Source organism: Pongo abelii, chromosome 6 (assembly GCF_028885655.2).
Source record: "Pongo abelii isolate AG06213 chromosome 6, NHGRI_mPonAbe1-v2.0_pri, whole genome shotgun sequence".
Lineage (NCBI taxonomy): Eukaryota > Metazoa > Chordata > Mammalia > Primates > Hominidae > Pongo > Pongo abelii.
Genome location: NC_071991.2, coordinates 126,383,334 through 126,388,952, shown reverse-complemented (window position 1 = coordinate 126,388,952; position 5,619 = coordinate 126,383,334). Strand labels below are relative to the sequence as shown.

The window sequence follows — 5,619 nt, the reverse complement described above, 5'->3', positions numbered from 1 at the left end:
AGGCCAGCGTCAGAAAGTGAAGTGTGACTGGGAGGATGGAGGTGGCCTGTAAGTGATGCCAGCAGGTGGCTGAGGAGGATGCCACCACTTGAGGTTCCAGGGCACCACCCTGGGATCTTGAAACAGGTGAGGCTCAGTATTATCGTGACAAATGGGTGATAAAAATGACAATGGCTTCCCAAGTTCCATGGCCAGCTGTCATGGGGTCTCATGTGGGACAAACCCCTTTCCGCCCCTCATCCCCACTACAGTGTGTCTGGCATTGACGTTCACCAAAACCAGAAGCCTTCATGTGTTTGTGTCTGGGTTCATTGGACTGGCCCTGGTTGATGAATTGGCTCAAGATTCAAAACTTTTGTGGTTTGGCCTGTGGATGCTTTCCTGCAGAAAAAAAAAAATAGCCAGAGCTTTGCACAGTGGCAGTATTGTAGCCAATGAGGTTTATCCAAGGCATGATTATTGTTAATTGAAATTCAAAAAAAGCTGAGGGGAGAAAAAGGCTAGCATGAAGAAAAAGAGGAAGGTACAGAATGATTGGAATTGGCAGGTTATTGGAGGAGGGGCACACAGCAAGTCCCACCCCATAGCATAAAGGACACTTAACTGTATGGGCATACACACAGCTATAGTTGTCCCCATGGGCCTCAGGGCTGTGGACAGGCCCAGCCAGTCTCAGGGCTTGGCCAGACTGGTGAGTAGGTGTAGACAGGTAGCCAGCCTACATTTGTGCCATACCACAAGGCTACCATTTCTGTAAGGCCACCTCCTAGGGCATCTGAGCTGGTTGATAGCATCATTATGCTCAAGCCGCCCTGGAAGTTTGCACACAGGTCAAATCCAGAGCCAGGAAGCCGAATGCCATGAAAGAGAGGCTCACTCTCTCCTTCCTTAGCTGAAATGGCAGATGATTGATGCCTGCTGGGGTCTTTTGTATTCCAAATGGTCCCATGAGGAATCCAGCAGAATGGATTCTGTTTACGGTGTCTCTGACTACATGAGGGGCACAAACCATTTCAGAGTTTCTCAGTAGGTCAGGAAAACAGAAATTGTTCTATGATTTTCCTTGCCCGCAAAGTATGAAGCCGGGAGGGTCAAAAAATGATGCCAACGGAGCAGGCTAGCATGAGACAGCACAGGCTTTGGTGCAGTGTTTGGGAAGAGGAAGAAGACTGTGGACTTGGCCAGCACTGGGGGAGGATGGGAATGGCGCTGCAGGCTCAGAACTTTGGCTCCTCTGACTGTAAAAGCTGGAATTCACCTCTAGAAGGAGAAAGTTTCTTTGCAACACCAAGTTGGCCAAGCGGAGCAAATGCCGAGCCCCTGCAAGCTCTTCCTTCTCGCCTGACTGGGAATCTCAGAGCTTGGGAGTTAGTTACTGAATAACTGGTAGCAGCAGCTGATGTGACCCAAAGGCCTTTCATAGAATCAGCAGTTTAAAGAACTGCAGCCAGACAGTGAGTCCAAGGTCAAAAGTTGGGAGAAACCAGATCCTGGGCTTCATTGCAGAGCTGCAGGGCAGGGAGAAACCAGTCCAATACATGTAATGCAGGAGCAAGTATATGCAGCAGAAGGGAAGAAAGGAATGTGTGCAGGATTGAAATCTGCCCTCAGCTCGGGCACAATGGCTCACGCCTGTAATCCCAGCACTTTAAGAGGCCAAGGCGGGCGGATCACCTGGGGTCGGGAGTTCAAGACCAGCCTGACCAACACGGAGAAACCCCGTCTCTACTAAAAATACAAAATTAGCTGGGTTTGGTGGTGCATACCTGTAATGCCAGCTAACTCAGGAAGCTGAGGCAGGAGAATCACTTGAACCCAGGAGGTGGAAGTTGCGGTGAGCCAAGATCGTGCCATTGCACTCCAGCCTGGGTAACAAGAGTGAAACTCCATCCCAAAAAAAAAAAAAAAGAAAAGAAATCTGCCCTCAGATTGTCTTGATGCAGTGGGTACTGAGCCATCACCTACCCAGCTGAGCTGCACGTGATGAGTTTTGTGCCTTTAGAGTGTCTATAAACATAGACCCTTGGAGTAGTAGATCATGAGTTGTCATCCCCTAATTCCTCTTGTCTTCTACTTCTGACATGCCAAGAGGCATGTTACTAATTTGCAAAACCTCCCAAGGGGCCTGCCTTCCTCTCGCTATGCCCGTGGGCGGAGTTCGCTTAGCACTTAAGCACATCTATTTTTTCACTTAACTTGCTCTACTGAGAGTATTTCCATAGCTCTTTCTCTTCACTAGATTGTGATTTATTGAGGGTAGAGCCATTTCATATTCCGTTGTATTTATGTTAGCAGGGCTCGACTCAGTATTGGGTGCATAGGAAGTACTCAACAAACACCTAGCAAATGAAGGACTCATTGAACCCCAGTTTCAAGGCATACTTACGTTAACCTGGCCCTCGTCTCCTGCAGTCTCACCTCCCGTTCACTCTGAGCTCCAGCCATTTCTTTCTACCTGAAGTTCCCAGCCAAGAACACAGCCCTTTGTATCTACATCTTTGTGCTTTCTCTACTGCTCTCCCAACATTCTGAAATTCTCTTCTTCCCTCTCTTTGCTTTTGGACATGCAATTTCACCCTTACCTCTCCACCCACTGGACTGGGAGCTCCTTGAAGGCGGGACTGTGGGCTTATTTTTATTTCCCACAGAGCCAGTCTAGTGCCTAGCACTCAGCAGAGGCTCAATTGGTGTTTGCCTAGGGAAGGAATGAATTACTGTGGTTTTGACTGAAACTATGTTCTGGCCTCCATCAGGCAGCTCCTCATTATGTCTTAGTTAATTGCCATTTGTTTAGGAGGATTTGCTCAGGAAGGAGGAGATGAGTAACTAACCAGTGGGAAAAGTCAGTGTTAAATGGGGCTTTGAGCAGGAGTAGTTTGAAAATTGTTGGCTTAATCAAGAGTGGCTAGCTACTTCCATTTCACCAGGTCCACACAGTTAATAGGGTGAAGCCATCTTGGATTTGTTACAGGGGATGTCCTGGCTTTCCCTTATTCCACAAGAGCCAAATGGGTTCAGGAAAGAGGTCAGTGTGGAGAGACATCTCCACCCCGCTCTCTGTTCCTGCCCCAGCCATGGGACAATGCCAGATATACACAAAATTATGAAGTGGATAAGGTTTGGCTTTGTCCGTGTCCTATTAATACTTGTATGTCTTTTTTCCCTCGTTGTCTCCTTCTAACTCTTTCCCAGTTTACAGACTAAATGTTTCTGCTCTGTTTTCATCCCTCCAGGATGGAGGGAAGGGAATATAATATGATTAATCAGTAACCAGGGGTGAAAAACTCTAACTCTCGCAGAGGCCAAGGGGAACAAGCCAAGTTGGCTGGGTAGGGACAAAGTGACCATGTCCTAGTGAAAGGGGCAACTGCTTCCCTGCTCAGGTGGTTGGTTGTTCACAGGGACCATGGGCCCAGGGCTGCGTGATCTTGTGTTTTGCAAAATCGCCCTTGCTATGAGCCTTGACATTGCCAGGAAAAACTGTTAAAGACTAGGAAAAGGGCAAAAGAGATTATAGGGTGTCCTTTCAGTGGATTGTAGGGTGTAGTCTCACACATTCTCTACGGATGATGTTACTCTATAGGAGTTTGTGCCGTCGACAGATTTTTTTTTTTTTTTTTTTTTTGAGACAAAATCTTGCTCTGTTGCCCAGGCTGGAGTGCAGTGGCATGATCTCTGCTCACTGCAGCATCCGACTCCCGAGCTTAAGCGATTCTCCTGCCTGAGCCTCCCGAGTAGCTCGGATTTAAGGCACCCACCACCATACCTGGCTAATTTTTGTATTTTTAGTAGAGACAGGGTTTCACCATGTTGGCCAGGATGGTCTTATCTCCTGACCTCAAGTGATCCATCCGCCTCGGCCTCCCAAAGTGCTGAGATTACAGGCGTGAGCCACTGCACCCAGCCCCATGGATCTTGAGATGGGGAGATTGTTCCTGATTATACAGGTAGGCCCAATGTAATTACAAGGGTCCTTATAAGTGAAAGAGGGAGGCAGAGAGTCAGAGTCAAAGGTGTGACCATGGAAGCAGAGAACCTGAGGTGATGCAAAGTGAAAAGGACACAACCAAAACCATTACTGGCTTTGGAAATGGAGGAATAGGCCATGAGCCAAGGAATGTGGGTAGCCTCTAGAAGGTAGAAAAAGCAGCCAGGCACAGTGTCTCACAGCTGTAATCCCAGCACTTTGGGAGGCCAAGGCAGGCAGATCATCTGAGGTCAGGAGTTCGAGACCAGCCTTGCCAACATGGTGAAACCCTGTCTCTATTAAAATACAAAATGCAGGGCGTGGTGGCTCACGCCTGTAATCCTAGTACTTTGGGAGGCTAAGGTGGGCAGATCATTTGAGGTCAGGAGTTTGAAAACAGCCTGGCCAACATGGTGAAACCCTGTCTCTACTAAAAATACAAAAAAAAATTAGCTGGGTGTTGTGGTGGGCACCTGTAATCCCAGCTGCTTGGGATGCTGAGGTAGGAGAATTGCTTGCACCGGAGAGGTGGAGGCTACAGTGAGCTGAGATTGCGCCACTGTACTCCAGCCTGGGCAACAGAGTGAGACTCCATCTCAAAAAAAAAAAAAAAAAAAAAAAATTAACCAAGACTGGTGACGTGTGCCTGTAATCCCAGCTACTCAGGAGGCTGAGGCAGGAGAATCGCTTGAACAGGGAATTGCCCGAGATTGCGCCACTGCACTGCAGCCTGGGTGACAGAGAGAGACTCCCTCTCAAAAAAAAAAGGTAGGAAAAGTGAAGAAATGGGTTTCCCCTAGAGCCTCTGGAAGGAACACAGCCCCCCCAACACCTTGATTTCAGCCAAGTAAACCCATTTAGGGCTTCTGTCCTCCAACTGTCAGATACTCCAACTGAATTGTCAGATAAATTTCTGTTGCTTTAAGCTATGGAGTTTATGGGTAATCTGCTACAGCAGCAATAGGAGGCCAGATTGTTTTATTGCCTTTAGGGTAGAAGTTAAGTTGTAGAAATTGGCAGCAATACAAATGCTTCTTGTCCATAGTAATGCAAATGATTTCTGTTCATAGAACTTTAAAAATACTTTGTCCCGCCGGGCATGCCTATAATCCTAGCACTTTGGGAGGCCGAGGCAGGCAGATCGTTTGAGCTCAGGAGTTTGAGATCAGCCTGAGCAACATGGTGAAACCCCATGTCTACAAAAAATACAAAAAAATTAGCCTGGCATGGTGGCACATGTTTGTAATCCCAGCTACTCAAGAGACTGAGGCAGGAGGATTGCTTGAACTTGGGAGGTTGAGGCTGCATTGAGCCGAGATCATGCCACTGCACTCCAACCTGGGTGACAGAGTGAGAGCTTGTCTCAAAAAACAAACAAACAAAAAAACCTTGTCTGGTGGAGAATATAAACCTCTGTAGTTAAAATTTCATTTGAATTTGTTTTAACATCTTATTGGTTCCTTTATTAATTGAGTTGAATAAAATATTTGATGCATGTTAATTTGATATTTGCGTAAGTTCATGTTATCAACTTTTTTTAAAAAAAACTATAACAATGATATGTTCATATTCTGTACCCCTGTGCCTTTGAATTTAAGCTGTAGTCATACTTTTGAATCCACTGTGACATCACTCACTAATTTGATTTCTAT

The 5,619-nt window shown here is 46.8% G+C and overlaps 1 pseudogene; it reads left to right on the top strand.

Annotated features, from left to right (window-relative positions):
* The first annotated feature begins 405 nt into the window (after positions 1-405).
* LOC129060763 (U4 spliceosomal RNA) lies at positions 406-484 on the top strand (annotated as a pseudogene).
* The last annotated feature ends 5,135 nt before the right edge of the window (positions 485-5,619 follow it).